Source organism: Ursus americanus, chromosome 10, assembly GCF_024610735.1.
Source record: "Ursus americanus isolate L20-20 chromosome 10, mUrsAme1.1.p, whole genome shotgun sequence".
NCBI lineage: Eukaryota > Metazoa > Chordata > Mammalia > Carnivora > Ursidae > Ursus > Ursus americanus.
Genome location: NC_142136.1, coordinates 55,512,895 through 55,530,954, shown reverse-complemented (window position 1 = coordinate 55,530,954; position 18,060 = coordinate 55,512,895). Strand labels below are relative to the sequence as shown.

Sequence of the window (18,060 nt, the reverse complement as noted above, 5' to 3'; positions counted from 1 at the left end):
CAAAGAGTCACAGCCACATTAACTAAAGCGTCTCTAAGCCACAGTGATCTCTTTTAAAAAGTGGGGCAAACGGTACCAACTGAGACAATAAATATGAAACTATTAGTACATAAAACATATTCTATAAATTTAAGCTGAATATTTCTTGAGGGATCAAGATTATAAAGATATGCAAATCTTTCTCTTATGCAATTTGATTTAGTGACGGGCCAGTTTCAGTATTCTATAAAGATTTGCAAAATTCACTGCACTCTTTATTTGACCTTTTGCTTTCTCTCTCACATTTATCCTACCTTCTTACTCTTTTCTATTAATTTTCATTTACTGCATCTTTTTGAAAATATTTGTTCATTTTACTAATCCTCAAATCTCCTTATTTAACTTTACAGGCTTTGTACAGTTAGAATGCTTTTGGCTCCTAGCAACCCCTCTGGCCCCAACCTGGACTCTGACTAAAACAACACAAAACTTTAAGATGGAGTCTGCAGGTATGATGAGTCTATATTGGTTAAGTTAGAATCTAAGCAAGATGCCAGGGGCCCATGTTCTTTCTGCCTGGCCCCTCTGCCCTCTTCAGCCTGTTGGGTTTTGTCCTGAAGCTGTCATCCCTTATGATCAGAGGTTGCTCCTTGCTGTTCTGGTTGCCATATCACAAAACAACATCTGGACAAAAAGACTCCTTTTCTTCATTTGTGTCTTTTCATAATCAACAAATGCTTTCCTAGAAGCCCCCAGAGACTTTTTCTCATGTCCCAGGAGCAAGCATTGCACAGCAGAGCAATTCAGAAACCAACTGTCAGCAAGGGGGCTAGGATTAGTGGTACTGGCTTCAGAAGCAAAATGCAGAATTTTACATTCATGGAAAGCTTTGCCTGTTCATACTGAGATTCCTCTGGGAATGCAGAGGACGAGGCAGAAAGAGATGTACAGAACTTTTAATCATCGCAAAGCTATGATGCCGCCCCGTACAAAACAGTACATTCTCTTGGCCCTTCAGTGTTCTTACGTGATGGTGTGAGTCTTTTGGGTCATGTGAAAATTCTGGCTCTCTCAATTAGTGCTTTATGACATGGGTAATTAACTCAGTTTCCTTATTCAGAAATAGGGATAATAATAGCACCACATTCACAGCATTGTTTCGAATATTAAGGGAGTTAATATAAGAAAACCATTTAGAATAGTGCCTGGCTATAGGAAGTAATCAATACATTGTATATACACATTTATATAAATTGAACTGAATGGAAGAGGAATCAGGATGTTGTCAAGGTAAGGTGGTGTTACATTTGTGCTGAATCCTCATAGCAAGGATGCAGCTGTGAGTCCACCATTCCCAGCAATGGGGGATTCCGAGTGCCTCAGTCTTGAGAGGACATGGTTCTAGGCAGCCCAACCGCATCACCTCTGGAAAGTAACACTGTCACTCTGTATGGATAAAACAGAGGCTTACACAGCAAAGCTAATGCCATGGGATGAATTGCCTAAAGCTTCTACCTCTAAGGCGTCAAGCTGCAGTGAAAAATCAGCCTCAGGTCAATGAGGTATTCATGAGTAAGCCCAGAACACCTGAACTGAGACTGTGCTAGGGTGACCATGAGGTGCCATCGGCTTATGACACATGGCCCAGGACTGGAAAACTTGACAGTCAGAATGCCATGGTTTGGAGCAAAGGAAGCCTGAATATTCTTAGGAAGCTTTAAATCATAATTAAGAGTACGAAGGAAGAGATGTCAGAGTACAAAAGTCAAAATTTAGATAATTATATTGTGATTAATTAGGAAAGGCAGAGCTCCGAGAAGTAAATGGGTAAGATTCTGAGTGAACACTCTCGGCAAAGATAGGGACAAGAGTGAGAGAAAACCCAGTTTGCTACTGCTAAAATAGCTCCATTTTAATCCCTAATAGGGGTACATCTTTTTTTTTCTTCAAACCAGTTTCCTTATTGTTATTATTTTTTGAGATACAACCAACCAACATTTTGCATTCTTACTTGCATTTAGGTGCAGTCACAGGATGGAATTCTGGCCAATGGAACATTGATGGAAGTAATGTACATCACTTCTACGAGAGGCCTATAGAAACTTCATTTCAAGATCAATCCCCCTTCCCTTTCTGGCTGGTTGAATGGAGACAAGCTTTTCCAGAGAGGCATGTGGTGAAGACAGCAGGTCCTCAAGAAGAAGTCTACTAGAGAGCACCCTCCATCCCCTGCCTTCCTCCCACACACACAACACCAAATTGAACTGTCAGGTGAGCAAGAAATAATTGTGTTGTTTCTGTCATTTCATTGTGTTAAGTCACAAAGATTTCAAGCCTTATCTAATATGGCAGCTAGCAAACATCTCAATAAATATGCCCAAGCCTTTGTGGGGCTGGGGAAACAGATGACATACCAACTGTTTATTTAATCTATCTTTTCGAGGCATATCTTTTATTTTTAGGGAGTCCCAAAGAGTGAAACTCCTAAGGTTAAAAATAGAGGCTGATTGGCTGGATTGGGACACAAACATTTTGTTTGGCCCATGTAGTAATTAAATATTCTCTGGATTCATTGTCAACACACACATACATTTTCATGTCTGGCATCTCTGAAAAAAGTGAAAATTCCATAACACTGTAGATGACAACTATTGGCCTGGCCAAGAGAAGGCCTTCTGTCAATGGAGCATGAGGTCTCCATTTGCCACCATCCCCAACCCTCTTAACTGTGTCATGGCCAGCCTACATCCCCCACGTATGTTTTCTGCCAGGACTCTGGAGCCCTTTTCTTTGAAAGGAGTACTTACTGCTTTCTGAGAGGTTTTCTCCCAATGACACTTCAAATGCCCTTCTCAGCTCTACACGGCAGGATGGGGTTTTCCTCCTTTTGTGCATCTGCAGTACTAATGGCCATAGAATCAGCACTTAATGTGGAATCTGAAAGTTGCCAAGCCTTTCCCCTGATTTTCCACTTGGGGGGCTTTCCCCTGATTTTCCACTTGGGGGGCTTTATCATCTTTCCAAAATAACTATAATGGACCTTTCCTGCTGCATTTCTTTCAAACCCATTTGAAACCCTTGTTCAGATACTGCACATGCAAGGCAATGAGCATCAAGATGATGGAGCCACCAAGAACTGTGACCCTTCCTCTTGCCCTGGGATGTGGAACCATTAATTACTGCAGACTATGCCCCATTGCACTGATGCTGGGAACAACATAATGAAGTCCTGTGGAGACACTCAGAAAGAATACCCTATCATTAGCTCTTCATACAGACAGATAAGGCTGGGAAAGTGCAAACTGGAGCTTGGATAAAGCACTCCTTTAAGGATATCTAGGGAGATGAGGAGTGTTCCTTTAAAAGAAGGCTTGTCTTAAAGAGAGTCTCTTGCAATGATTAAATGTAGTATTATATGAGTAACATGCTTTAAAGCAACAACTCATGGAGACAGCCTGATATCCTTTATGGCCAAAGCAATCTGAGGAAGTGGTTTAAATTCTTCATTTATTATCATTTTTGTGTAATTTTTAGAGAATTGCAATAACATGGTCCCCTTTTCTCCTAGGTGACCTTACCCAAATCGAAGTTTCTAAATCTGAGTCTAAATGAATGGATAAGTCAGGGCCAGAAAGAGAAATGGGCACTCTGTAATGGAAGTAATTTCAAATTCCCGCAAGCTCTGCTTGATTTTCCCTTTCCATCCAGCATGCTAATCTCCATCTGGCTACATCTGCCCTTAAAATAACCACTTTTCTTCTCAGGCCAGAGTTGTGCTCTCAGCATTTTGAGACTGAACCTCTCCTGTGTCACCCTCCTGACTCATGTGCTTTTCTATGAGTAATATCATAATTCACAGGGTTCCCCCCCCCTTTTCTTTCAGAATAACTGGGTAATTCAAGTTTCATTTTCCCTCTCTGGGTATTTAAAGGCCAGTCCTTCAGACCAATTTCAGTCATCTATTACTGGTGAGTCAATTTCTTGAGTGGCCTATTTGCAGAGCTGGTTCTGTCAGCTTGAGCTCTTCCCCCAGCCAGGCCCCTACATTGCATGTAGAATTTGTTCAGGCAAAGTAATTCTTAGAGCATATAATGAATATTGTGGAGTCAGTCTCGCTAACTAACTTGTCAGGCTATTTCCAGTACCAGTCAGGCACTGATTGGGGCTTCTAGAGTCTATAATATTATGGACTTGGTAAATCTCAAGTATTAACCAAACTACTTCTGACATATTCCAACACATGACTTCCTGTCTCTCTAATTCTGTGCAGAAATAGAATACGGCAACAGGAAGAGGTTATATGGTTCTCGGATAGCTCAGGAATTGCATTATATATTTTCTCCTGCTGGATAGGATACGTGACAGGACTAGGGAGAGGAAGCAACTCATGTCTTACGCCATTTTGGTAATAAGCAATGTGGGATTTGGATCCAAGCTAATGTATATATATATATTTATATTGGTGCACATTTGTTCCTATTTTCATGCACGTTTTATGGAATCTCAGTATTTCATAATCATGACATGGAACCTTCTGTGACTGACGAGTGAAATCCTGTCTATGGCAAGTGAATCTGATATTCCATCCACTGTTTAGTATAGGGTCACCTAAAAAATCCTATTTATTTGTCTGTGAAATGTAAAATTTGGATTTGTTCTGAGTCTGGAAAGAGATGGTATTTCCTCACTTTATGCATGTTTCTCAGTGTTTGTCTTTCCTGATCTGACTCGCTGATTATTAGTAAAATTGAAGTATTTGAAAGTTTTCAGTTTTTTAAAGGAATTGTCTAAGGAAGAAAGAAAGGCTTTGGAGTGATATGATAACCAAAGAGAATAAAACCCACAATTTTCTGGTTTCTGTAAATAATATGAACATCAGTGGTCATGGAGGTAGCCATAGAGTTGAAACAGCAGGTACAAGAGATATTTTCCTTCTCTTCTTGGAACATTTACATATTTGGTAACTATTTTTTAAATCAATAATGGGGCCATGTAATATGATTTGAATATTCACTGAGGATCTGTCTTTGGTACAAAAATTTTATGTGTAATGGCACAGAAATTTAGTTCAGATCTCAGAAAAAATATATTCTTATTTTGAATGTTACTCAATACCTTAGTGAGAACACTAATCTTATTGACTGATACTAATATCAGTCAGTCAATATGCGAGAGCTTTGATGAGCACCTCTGTGTGTGTGTGTTGGTCTCCTAGACTCAGTCCCTTTATTTTCACTGTTTTTCTTAGGATGGTAAGAATTTCAGGCCTGGTAGGAGAGGAGGCTTATACCAGGGATAAAATAGAAAACCAAATGAGAGAAAGAAGGTTCTGAGAACTCATAAGCATGCTTCTGTTCAGCTGATGAGAGATAAAAATCAGCCATTAGGTAACACTTTTCAGTTATTAATCCGGAGTTTAGCAATACATGTTACTTCAGCTGAGGTTAATAATAATCATAACAGTAATGGTAAATATCACTTATTAAATGCTCACTACATGCCAACCATCCCTCTGGACTATCCTCTTTAGCCCTTACAACATCCATATGAGGCAAGTACCATTATCTTATTGTGTAAGGAAACAGCTGTAGAGAGATTATTCCATCTCACTGATTCTGAAGCAAACATTATTTCACATTTTATTTTCTCAGCCATCATGCTGCATCTTCAAATAGATGGAATTTTACAACTGTTCTAGCCAGCTAGCAGTCATGACAGTTGTCATTGTCTGTTTGGTCACAAACATCAATGCCACGATGAAAACTTGCAGAATGTGTGCCAAGTGTATAGAAGAAAATCCCAGAGGCAGCAGTGGGATTTTAACCTCCATGAAGCACATAGCTGTGGAGATGGCGAGCGAGGAGGTACCTCGGACTGAGCAGCATTCCTAACGCTGGCGTTAACATAGCCTCGTGCTGCAGAAAGGTAAAGCCTGTGCCTCTGTGAATTTTCTGACAAAATGCTGCACTGTCCACACTCTCAGTAGACTCACGGTCACTGGGTGACACAGTGTGGAAAACATGGACATTCAGATTCTACATGTGAACAAGTTTTAGAAATACTTTAGCCAATTTCTTTTATACAACATATACACAGAAGTGATCCATGACAAAAATCTATGGCTAAATTTAAATGAGCTCTTTCATAGATAAAAAGCATTATGTCATAGTCTACAATCCCTAGTATCTTCATTCAATAATATGCAGTAAAAGAGATAAAGGTTTGTTTGGCTCTAGAGACCAAGTTCAGAATATTGGGCCGTAAGGTATTCACTAATATTATGATGTTAAAAATTTCTTTGTTGAGGACAAGCATGGCAAGACCATTAACCTCTCTTTGGTGAAGACAGCCTGAGACCGAGAAGTATTGATGACTATTATAATGCCGTTAAATTTATATTGCACCTTACAGTTTGCACAGCTCTTTCACTGATTTAGCTTGTCGACTCCTTACAACGTGATACTTGTTGGTTTACGGTGGGTTCCCAGGGAAAGGACTCCTAGTGGAAATGTTTGTGCAAGAAGTTTGTTGGGGAGTGCCCTCAAAGAAGGGATGTAATCTTGGGTAAGACCACTTACTGCCTTGAACTGATTGCAATTCCTGAAGTCAGCTGTGAGCCACTCGGCAAAATGAGCATTGGTTCTAAAGGAAGAATCTGGGTGGCACACTACAGCATCCACTAAAGCTGAGTACTTGTGTATCTACTTGCTTTGTATAATAAGGTCATCCTGAGAACCACTCCTCTATGATTCTGATAGAAGGGGTGGGTACTCGGAAGAACCTAATTCCTACAGCTGGTTTCAGGCTATACTGATACTCTCAACCTCCGCTCCCTATTCCCCTCGCCTTTTTTTTTTTTTTTTTTTTTTGGCTAGGACCTCATCTGGTCTAGATGGCTTACCTAGTAAGGTGACGGACTTTTATCACTGAGAGGTGTGAGCCTCTGGCCACCATGCCTGTCTCATGGCATGACTGCTGTACTTGTCTATTTACTGTTAATGCTGGGCAAGGAGTGCTCAGACATCAATCAACAGCTCTACTCCTCAAGATGATCATAGTCTATTGCCCCTATCAGGATGGTGACTCTGTTTTGCTTTCTGGGCTCTTGGCTTGAGGACCATAAAGTGTGTGCAGATATCACTGTGAATGGCAGTGGGTGGGGGGGGTCCACTGAAGTAGGGGGAACAGATTCCTCTGTCCTTGGGCACGCAAAACCAACCATGGTTCAAAAGAGTGACTAGCATCTAAAAAAGCCAGCACTAGAACTCTGTCAGAGGGATTGGAGGAGGACAGGGTTTGCATTCCTCTTCTACCTTAAAGCCCAGAGCGGGGTCCAGATGCCATAAACAGGGAGCTCTGGGTCCACAAGCCCATGCCAGTCCCAGTCATGCTGTGGCACAGGAAAAAAAAAGCTATTCTTTTAAACTATGAGATCATGGTTTAAAGAAGTTTAACATACAAAAGAGTCAACCCTAGAACTCTGCCAAAGAGTTACTGGAATCTCATGGTGGGAGGGGCTGACTGACAAGGTCTGTGCTCCCTACCCTGTTTCACCCTGAAAGCAGAGACCAGTGTACATAGTCTGGGTATCCTAACTGGCCTGTTGCCTCAGTGAACCCTAGACCCCTAGCCCACACAAGTCACAGACATCTTATCATGGCATGGTGGCCACAGGGTGGTGCACGGCAGGACACCCTTCACTGGTGCTCACCATAGCCCTAGCCTTAGTGCCAATGTGACTGACACAGGTGCAAAGCACAATGGAACACCCAGGTCTCAGCTGGCTTGCTAAGGCATCCCTGGTGCAGAGCACTCTGGAACCTCCCAGCTGACATGTTTTGGGTCCAGCTTCCCTGCCTGGGTGCACCGTGTGTGGCATGCCCAAGGAACCCCACGTCCATTCTTGCATCAGTTTTAGCCACCCTGGCAGGCTAACCCCTGCACTGAGCATCTTAGGTTACTATGGCTTGCACCCAATGTAGCTTTAGCTGTCCTACCAGGTCACACTCAGAGGGGAGAGCCCCAGAACCACCTGGCTAGCAACCATTTCAGCTGTCCTGCCAGGGCACATTTTGTGTGGAGAGCCCACAGTTCATATGAAACTCTGCCCATTATTGCTTTCTCTGTCCTTCCCAGATACCTCTTGCACAGAGTGTCCTAGGACCTCCTGGCTTATGCCCTTGTTGGCTCCGGGCACCCTTTGTGTGGAGAGTCCTGGAATACCCATTTATATCCACTTCAGCTATCATACCAGGGGACCTCCTGTCTGTAGAGCACTGGGTCCCCCCAGGTAGCACCCACTTTAGGTTCAGCTATACTGCTAGGGAGCCCTCTGCACAGAGAGCTCAGGGGCCTCCCAGCCCACTCACTGCCTCAGCTTCAGCTACCCTGCCCAGGCACCTCCTCCACAGAGCAGCCTGGGACTCTCCAACTTGTGCCTATATCAGCTTCACCTGTTCTGCTAAGGTGCCCTCAGCACCTAGAACTCTAGGGCACCGTAGCCTGCACTGACTTCAGTTTTAGCTTTCCTGATGTGGTGCCCATTACCTGGAAAGCCCCAAGACCTGCAACCCACAACAGCCAGGAAAAACCATGTACAGTCTAGTCTATATAGGGGATGATGAAACACAAGACCATCCTTGAAATTAATTAGTGTTTTGCCTAATCCACAAAAGCACCACACAAAATGTGACAGAGATAGATATATGCTCCAAAAGAAGAAAAAAACTTCAGAAAGATAAGCAATATGCTTGATGAAAATTTAGTGGGGTGGAAGAACTCAGTGAGACCTTCATAGAAAATACTAAAAAGAATCAATAAGAGTTGAAGAATACAATAAGTGAAATGAAAAACATAGTAGAGGGAACCAACAGATTAGAGGATGCAGAAGACTGTATCAGTGATCTGGAAGATAGATAGGGGACTAGAAAGCACACAGCTGAGGATCAAAAGGAGAAAATAATTTTTAGAAATCTCTTGGACAACATTAAACACTGACACTGTAGAGGTCCCAGAAGAAGAGAGAAAGAGGTAATAAAATGTATTAAGAAATAATAATAGCTGAGAACTTCCCTGAGCTAGTGAAGGAAATCGATGTTCAACTCCAAAAATCAGAGTTCCAAATAAGATGAACCCAAGGAGGTGCACACCATGACACATGATGTTAAAAAGATTAAAAGCAGCAAGAGAGTAGTAAAAAGTTACTTATAAGGTCATCAACTGATTTTTCAGCAGAAACTCTGAAAGCAGAATAGGGTGGCATGACATACTCAAAATGCTGAAAGGAAAAAACCCACAACTAAGAATCCCCAGCAAGGTTATCATTCAGATTTGATAGTTTCCCAGATAAACAAAAGTCAAAGGAGATAATGGTCACTAAACCAGCCTTACAAGAACTATTAAATGGACTTCTATAAGTGGAAAAGAAATAGATGTAAGGAAATGATAAAATATGACAGTATATAAACTTTTTTTTACTACTACCTCCCCCACATTTTTTCTTTTTTTTTTTTTAGAATATGTTTTAATATAGATTGTTATATATAAACCTTATGGTAATCACAAACTCACAATAGATATACACTACAGAAATTCATCTAACCCAAAGAGCAAAAGAATAATAAAGGAACAGAGAAGAATTACAAAAACCACCAGAAAAAAATAAAATGGAAATAAGTACACACGTATAAATACTTTAAATGTATAAAGTGGTCTAAATGCTCCAATCAAAAGACATAGGATGGTAGAATGGGTAAAAATATAAGGCCCATCTATATGCTGCCTATAGGAGACTCACTTCAGACCTAAAGACACATACAGGCTAAAAGTGAAAGGATGGAAAAGTATTTACCATGAAAGTGGAAGCAAAAAATAAAGTTGGGGTAGCAGTACTTAGACTTTAAAACAAAGATTATAATGAGACAAGGGCCTTTCACAATGATAAAAGAGATCACTCCAACAAGAGGATATAACAATTGTAAATATCTCTGCACCCAACACTGGCACCTAAATACATAAAGCAAATATTAATGGAGATAAAGAGAAATTGACGGGAATACAATAAGAGTAGGGGACTTTAACACCCCACTTACATCAATGGACAGATCATCCAGATAGAAAATCAATAAGGAAACCATGTCTTTGAATGACACATTAGACCAGATGGACATAATAGATATATTCAGAACATTCCATCCAAACATGACAGAATACCCACTCTTTTCAAGTGCACATGGAACATTCACCAGCCCAGATCACATGTTAGGTCAAAAAACAAGTCTCTACAAATTTATTTTTTTAAAAAGATTTGAGACAGAGCGAGAGCACAAACATGAGCAGGGGAGAGGGAAAAGCATACTCCTTGCCCGACGCAGGACTTGATCCCAGAACGAGGTCATGACCTGAGCTGGAGGTAGATGTTTAACTGACTGAGCCACCCAGGTACTCAAGCCTCTAAGATTGAAGTCATGCCATTCATCTTTTTTGACTACAATGGTACAAAATTTGGAAAAAACACAAACAAACATGATACAAAATGCCAATGGCCCAATGAAACAATCAAGAAGAAGATGAAAACACAACGGCCCTAAACTTTGAAAGCGGTTCTAAGAGGGAAATATACAGTGATACAGGCCTATTTCAAGAAAGAAGAAAATGCTCAAATAAACTAAGCTTACACCTAAAGGAACTAAAAGAAAATAAAAAATCAAAACCCAAGGCAAGTAGAAGGAAGGAAATAATAAAGATCAGAGCAGAAATAAAAAGCTGGGAGACTAAAAAAGTAATAGAAAGATAAATGAAACCTAGACCTGGTTCTTTGAAAAGGTAGACAAAATGGATGAACTCTTAGCCAAACTCACAAAAAAAAAAAAAAAGGACCCAAATAAATCAGAAATGAGAGAGAAGAAGTAACAACTGACACCACAAAAATAAAAAACATTGTAAGAGAATACCAGGAAAAAATTTATGCCAACAAATTAGCCAATCTAGAAGAAATAGATACATTCCTAGAAATATACCATCGTCCAAACTGAATGAGGAAGAAATAGAAACTTAGACTATTAGTATGAAATTAAATCAGTTATCAAAAAACTACCAAAAAATAAAAGCCTAGGACCAGATAGATTCACAATTCTAGCGTTTAAAGAAGAGTTAATACTTATTCTCCTCAAAGTATTTAAAAAAATAGAGTAAGGAAATCTCTCAAATATATTCTACTAGGCCAGCATTACTCTGATAGCAAAGACACTGCAAAACAAACAACAACAAAAAACAAAGGCACTGCAAAAACAACAAAAAGCCAAGAATCATATGATCCTCTCAATAGATGCAGAAAAAGCATTTGACAAAATACAGCATCCTTTCCTGATTAAAACCCTTCAGAGTGTAGGGATAGAGGGTACATTCCTCAATCTCATAAAAACCATCTATGAAAAGCCTACAGCAAATATCATTCTCAATCGGGAAAAGCTGGAAGCCTTTCCCTTAAGATCAGGAACAGGACAAGGATGCCCACTCTCGCCATTATTATTCAACATAGTACTAGAAGTCCTTGCAACAGCAATCAGACAACAAAAAGGGATAAAAGGTATCCAAATTGGCAAAGGAGAAGTCAAACTGTCTCTCTTTGCAGATGACATGATACTGTATATGGAAAACCCAAAAGAATCCACCCCCAAACTAATAGAACTTATAGAGCAATTCAGTAATGTGGCAGGATACAAAATCAATGCTCAGAAATCAGTTGCATTTCTATACATGAATAATGAGACTGAAGAAAGAGAAATTAGGGAATCCATCCCATTTACAATAGCACCAAAAACCATACGTTACCTTGGAATTAACTTAACCAGAGACGTAAAGGAGCTATATTCTAGAAACTACAAATCACTCTTGAAAGACATTGACGAAGACACAAAAAGATGGAAAAATATTCCATGCTCACGGATCGGAAGAATTACCATAGTTAAAATGTCCACGCTACCCAGAGCAATCTACACTTTCAGTGCTATCCCGATCATAACACCAATGACATTTTTCAAAGAACTGGAACAAACAACCCTTAAATTTGTGTGGAACCAGAAAAGGCCACGAATTGCCAAGGAAGTGTTGTAAAGGAAAAACAAAGCTGGGGGCATCACAATGCCGGATTTCAAGTTGTACTACAAAGCTGTGATCACAAAGACAGCATGGTACTGGCACAAAAACAGACACATAGACCAATGGAACAGAATAGAGAACCCAGAAATGGGCCCTCAGCTCTTTAGGCAACTAATCTTTGATAAAGCAGGAAAAAACATCCGGTGGAAAAAAGACAGTCTCTTCCATAAATGGTGCTGGGAAAATTGGACAGCTACATGCAAAAGAATGAAACTTGACCACTCTCTCACACTACACACAAAAATAAACTCCAAATGGATGAAAGATCTCCATGTGAGACAGGAATCCATCAAAATCCTAGAGGAGAACATAGGCAGCAACCTCTATGACATCGGCCACAGCAACCTTTTACATGACACATCTCCAAAGGCAAGAGAAACAAAAGATAAAATGAACTTATGGGACTTCATCAAGATTAAGAGGCAGCCCACGGAATGGGAGAATATATTTGCAAATGACACTACAGATAAAGGACTGGTATCCAAGATCTACAAAGAACTTCTCAAACTCAATACACGAGAAACAAATAGACAAATCATAAAATGGGCAGAAGATATGAACACACACTTTTCCAATGAGGACATACAAATGGCTAACAGACACATGAAAAAATGTTGAAAATCATTAGCCATCAGGGAAATTCAAATCAAAACCACACTAAGATACCACCTTACACCAGTTAGAATGGCAAAAATGGACAAGGCAAGAAACAATTGTTGGAGAGGATGTGGAGAAAGGGGATCCCTCCTACACTGTTGGTGGGAATGCAAGTTAGTATAGCCACTTTGGAAAACAGTGTGGAAGTCCCTCAAAAAGTTAAAAATTGAGCTACCCTATGATCCAGCCATTGCACTACTGGGTATTTACCCCAAAGATACAGACGTAGTGAAGAGAAGGGCCATATGCACCCCAATGTTCATAGCAGCATTGTCCACAATAGCTAAATCATGGAAGAAGCCGAGATGCCCTTCAACAGATGACTGGATTAAGAAGATGTGGTCCATATATACAATGGAATATTACTCAGCTATCAAAAAAAAGGAGTTCTCAACATTTGCTGCAACATGGATGGCCTGGAGGAGATAATGGTAAGTGAAATAAGCCAAGCAGAGAAAGACAATTATCATATGGTTTCTCTTATGTATGGAACATAAGAACTAGGAAGATCGGTAGAAGAAAAGGATAAAGAAAGGGGGGTAAACAGAAGGGGGAATGAACCATGAGAGACTATGGACTCTGAGAAACAAACTGAGGGCTTCAGAGGGGAGGGGGTGGGGGAATGGGATAGGCTGGTGATGGGTAGTAAGGGGGGCACGTATTGCATGGTGCACTGGGTGTTATACGCAACTAATGAATCATTGAACTTTACATCAAAAACCAGGGATGTACTGTATGGTGACTAACATAATAAAATATTATTATGAAAAAAAACCCAAAAAACAGCAAAACACCAAAAAATCCCCCAAAATACCAAAACAAAACTGCAACCCAATATCCCTGATAAGCATAGATGCAAAATCCTTAACAATACATTGATGGAATCATTCACAATGATCAAGTTAGATTAATTTCAGAAATGCAATGATGGTTCAATATGTACAAAACAATGTGATACACCACATCAACTAAACAAAGGATAAAAATTATATGATCATCTCAATAGATGCAGAAAAGCATTTGATAAATTTCAGCATCCACATCCATTAATGATAAAAAAAAAAAAACTCAACAAAGTAGGTTGGGAGGAGACATACCTCAACATGATCAAGGCCTTATATGAAAAACCCACAGCTTTCATTATACCCACTGGTGAAAACTGAGAGCTTTTCCTCTAAGATCAAGAACAAGACAAAAATGTCTACTCTCACTACTTTCATTGAACACAGAAAGTCCTAGCCACAGCAATCAGACAGAAAAAGAATTTAGAGACATTCATAATGGTAAAGAAATTAAACTGTCACTCTTTAGGATTTTCTATGTATAGTGTCATGTCATCTGTAAAGACTCCACCAAGAAAGTACTAGAAATAAATGAATTCATAAAGTTATAGTAATCAAAATTAATATATGGAAATCAGTAGCATTTCTATATATTATTAATGAAGCAGAAGAAAATTAAGAAAACAACACCATTTACAGTTGCACCAAAAATAATAAAATACCTAGGAATAAACATAGCCAAAGAGGTGAAAGACCTCTGCTCTGAAAACTATAAAACACTGATGAAAGAAATTGAAGATGACATAAACCAATGGAAGGATATTCCATTCTCATGAGTTGCAAGGACAAATATTAATAAAATGTCCACAGTACCCAAAGCAATCTACAGATTTAATGCAATCCCAATCAAAATACCAACAGCATTTTTCACATTAGAAATAATAATCCTAAAATTTGTATGCAACCATAAAAGACCCCGAATAGCCAAAGCAGGCTTGAGAAAGAAAAACAAAGCTGGAGATATCATAATTCCAGAGCTCAAGATATACTACAAAGCTGCAGTAATCAGAACAGTATGATAATGGAACAAAAATAGACATGTAGATCAGTCAAACAGAATAGAGAGCCTAGAAATAAACTCACAATTATATGGCAAATTATTACAAAGGATGGAAGAATATACAATGTAGAGAAGACAGTCTTCTCAATAAATAGTTCTGGGAAAATTGAATAGCTACATATAAAAGAATAAAACTGGACCACTTTCTAACAACATACACAATAAAAACTCAAAATGGATTAAAGACCTAAATAGGAGTCCTGAAACCATAGAAATCTTAGAAGAGAACACAGGCAGTAATTACTCTGATTGGCTATAGCAACATTTTTTTAGATATGTATCCTAAGGCAAGGGTATGAAATGCAAAAATAAGCTTTTTGGACTAAAACAAAATACAAAATTTTTGCACAGCAAAGGAAGCCATCAACAAACCAAAAGGGCAACCTACTCAATGCAAGAAGATATTTGCAAATAATATATTTGATAAGGGGTTAATATACAAAATATATAGAGAATTTAATACCAAAACAAACAAAAAAACCCACACAAAAAACCAAAAAAACAATCCAATTAAAAAAGGGAGGACATGATAAAGGGCTGGTATCCAAGATCTATCAACACCCAAAAACCAAATAATCCAGTCAAAAAATGGGCAGAAGACATGAACAGACACTTCTCCAAAGAAGACATACGAATGAATGGCTAACAGACACATGAAAAAATGTTCAATATCACTAGCCATCAGGGAAATACAAATCAGAACCACAATGAGATACCGCCTCACACCAGTTAGAATGGCAAAAATTAATAAGGTGGGAAATGATAAATGTTGGAGAGGATGTGGAGAAAGGGGAACCCTCTTACACTGTTGGTGGGAATGCAGATTGGTACAGCCACTGTGGAAAACAGTATGGAGGTTCCTCAAGATGTTAAAAATAGAGCTACCCTATGACTCAACAATTGTACTACTAGGTATTTAAGCCAAAGATACAGATATAGTGAAAAGAAGGGGCACCTGCACCCCAATGTTCATAGCAGCAATGTCCACAATAGCCAAACTGTGGAAGAAGCCGAGCTGCCCTTCAACAGATGAATGGATAAAGAAGATGTGGTCTATATATACAATGGAATATTACTCAGCCATCAGAAAGGATGAATACCCACCATTTGCATCTACACGTATGGAACTGGAGGGGATTATGCTAAGTGAAATAAGTCAAGCAGAGAAAGATAATTATCATACAGTTTCACTCATATGTGGAACATGAGGAATGGCATGAAGGACCATAAGGGAAGGGAGGGAAAACTGAAGGGGGAGAAATCAGAGAGGGAGATGAACCATGAGAGACTAAGGACTCCGGGAGACAAACAGAGGGTTTCAGAGGGGAGAAGGGTGGGGTGATGGGTATTAAGGAGGGCATGTACATTGTGATAAGCACTGGGTGTTATATGTAACTAATGAATCATTGAACACTACATCAAAAAGTACTGATGTACTATACAGTGGCTAACTGAACATAAAAAAAAGAGAAGACACGAATATACATTCTTCTAGGGAGGTCATATAGATGGCCAACAGACACACCAAAACATGCTCAACACCACTAATCATCAGAAAAATGCAAATCAAAATCACAGTGTGAGATCATTTTATACCTGTTAGAATGGTTAAAATCAAATAGACAAGAAGTAACAAGTGTTGGTGAGGATGTGGACAAAAGGAAACTCTGGTATACTATTGATGGGAATGTAAATGGTTACTACTGTGGAAAACAGTATGGAGGTTCCTCAAAAAATTTAAAATAGTACCACGTGATCTAATAATTCCACTAGCTGGTGTTTACCCAAAGAAAACAAAAAAGTAATTCAAAGAGATATGTACCCTTATGTTTATTGCAGTATTATTTACAATAGCCGAGATATGGAAGCAACCTCAGGGTCCACGGATAGAAAACTGGATAACAAAGATGTGGTATACATATACAACGGAATGTGGCCATTAAAAAAAAAAGAGGAATATGTACCTGGCCGGGGAGATACCATGATAACAAAGGTGGTTTTTCCAGGCGAGGCTTACTCACTGTACTCCAGATGTGCTGACCCCTGAGATTTCCCCAAATGTAGAAACTTAACTGCATACTTTGTGGTAGTGGGGGGGGGGGTCTGTGTTTGCACTTTCCCTTAAAAAAAAAAAAGGGGGATGAGATTGTTCCATTAGTGACAACTGGATAGACCTAGACGGTATTATGCTACTTGAAATAAGTCAGACTGAGAAAGACAAATACCCCTATGATTCCAGTCATATTTGGATCTAGAACAAATGAAATAAACACAAAAAGTGGAATCAGACCTATAAATACAGAGAACAAACTAATGGTTGCCAGAGGGAGGTGGGTGGGAAGATGGGCAAAACAGGTGAAGGGGAGTAGGAGATATAAGCTTCCAGTTACGGAATGAATGATTCACGGGGATAAAAGGCCCAGCATGATGAATATAGTCACTGATAGATACTATAACAGCACTGTATGGTGACAGATAGTAGCTACACTTGTGGTGAACACAGCATAATGTATAAACTTGTTGAATCACTATGTTGTATGCCTGAAACTAACATAACATCGTGCCAACTATACTCACATAAAAAAAGGGAGAAAGTGAGGATATTTTGATAGATGTGAATATTGTAAAAATTTAAAAATATAAAGTACTTTGGTGTTATTTGCACAGGTCTGAATTATTTTATTTGTCTAACTCAAGGGTCCACCAACAGTAGCCCATGGACTAAAACCAGTCTGTTAACTGGTTTTGTAAATAAAGTTTTATTGGAAGAGAGTCATGCCATTTGTTACAAATGTCTATGGCTGCTACTCTGCCATAATAGAATTGAAATAGAGACGGTATGCCCTAAAATATTTACTATGTAGCCCTTTTCAGGAACACATAACACCTGGCACAGTATACAGCCCTTTGCCAACCCCTAGTCTAGCTAGCTGGATTGTGATTAATAATTCGTTTGGTCATGAAGTAATAATTTAGTATATTTAGGAAGCAAGTTATACCTAAGAGCTTTTATTTGAGGGTAACATACAAAAGTTTTTCAGGAAAAAAATATACGTTTTTTTCTCTCAAAGATTTTGTTACAGATATTTAGTTTTAGCCCTCTTTTAGGCTTTTCCTAACTTTCTGATTTCTATCTAATGGATTGTTTGGTTTACTTATTTATTCTGCAGCTTGATCTCATGTCACCTAAAACTTTGAGTCTTGTAGCTTAAAATCTTTTTTCCTGCTTTGTTACTATTTCTTTTTAAACATTATCAAGAGCTTATGTCCATATTCTGTGCCAATAGCACTCAAGTTGTAGGGTCCTGGGGGACTTGGTTCTCTCATTCTCTGGGAACATTCCACAATAGGATGGATACAGAA

The 18,060-nt window shown here is 39.2% G+C and overlaps 1 long non-coding RNA gene and 1 other non-coding gene across 6 annotated transcripts in view; both read left to right on the top strand.

Annotated features, from left to right (window-relative positions):
• Nucleotides 1-6,839, top strand: part of LOC123791839 (uncharacterized) — a 337,103-nt gene extending 330,264 nt beyond the window's left edge. For all 5 annotated transcript variants that reach the window (XR_015725953.1, XR_015725952.1, XR_015725951.1 and 2 more), the window contains exons 5-8: nt 390-488; nt 2,001-2,250; nt 3,863-3,947; nt 5,631-6,839. This is a non-coding gene — a long non-coding RNA (uncharacterized LOC123791839). The remainder of the gene's footprint in view (nt 1-389; nt 489-2,000; nt 2,251-3,862; nt 3,948-5,630) is intronic.
• A 9,814-nt stretch (nt 6,840-16,653) lies between these two features.
• On the top strand, nt 16,654-16,821 carry LOC123792011 (U1 spliceosomal RNA). The gene has a single exon (XR_006779602.2). It is a non-coding gene; the product is annotated as a U1 spliceosomal RNA (small nuclear RNA).
• The last annotated feature ends 1,239 nt before the right edge of the window (nt 16,822-18,060 follow it).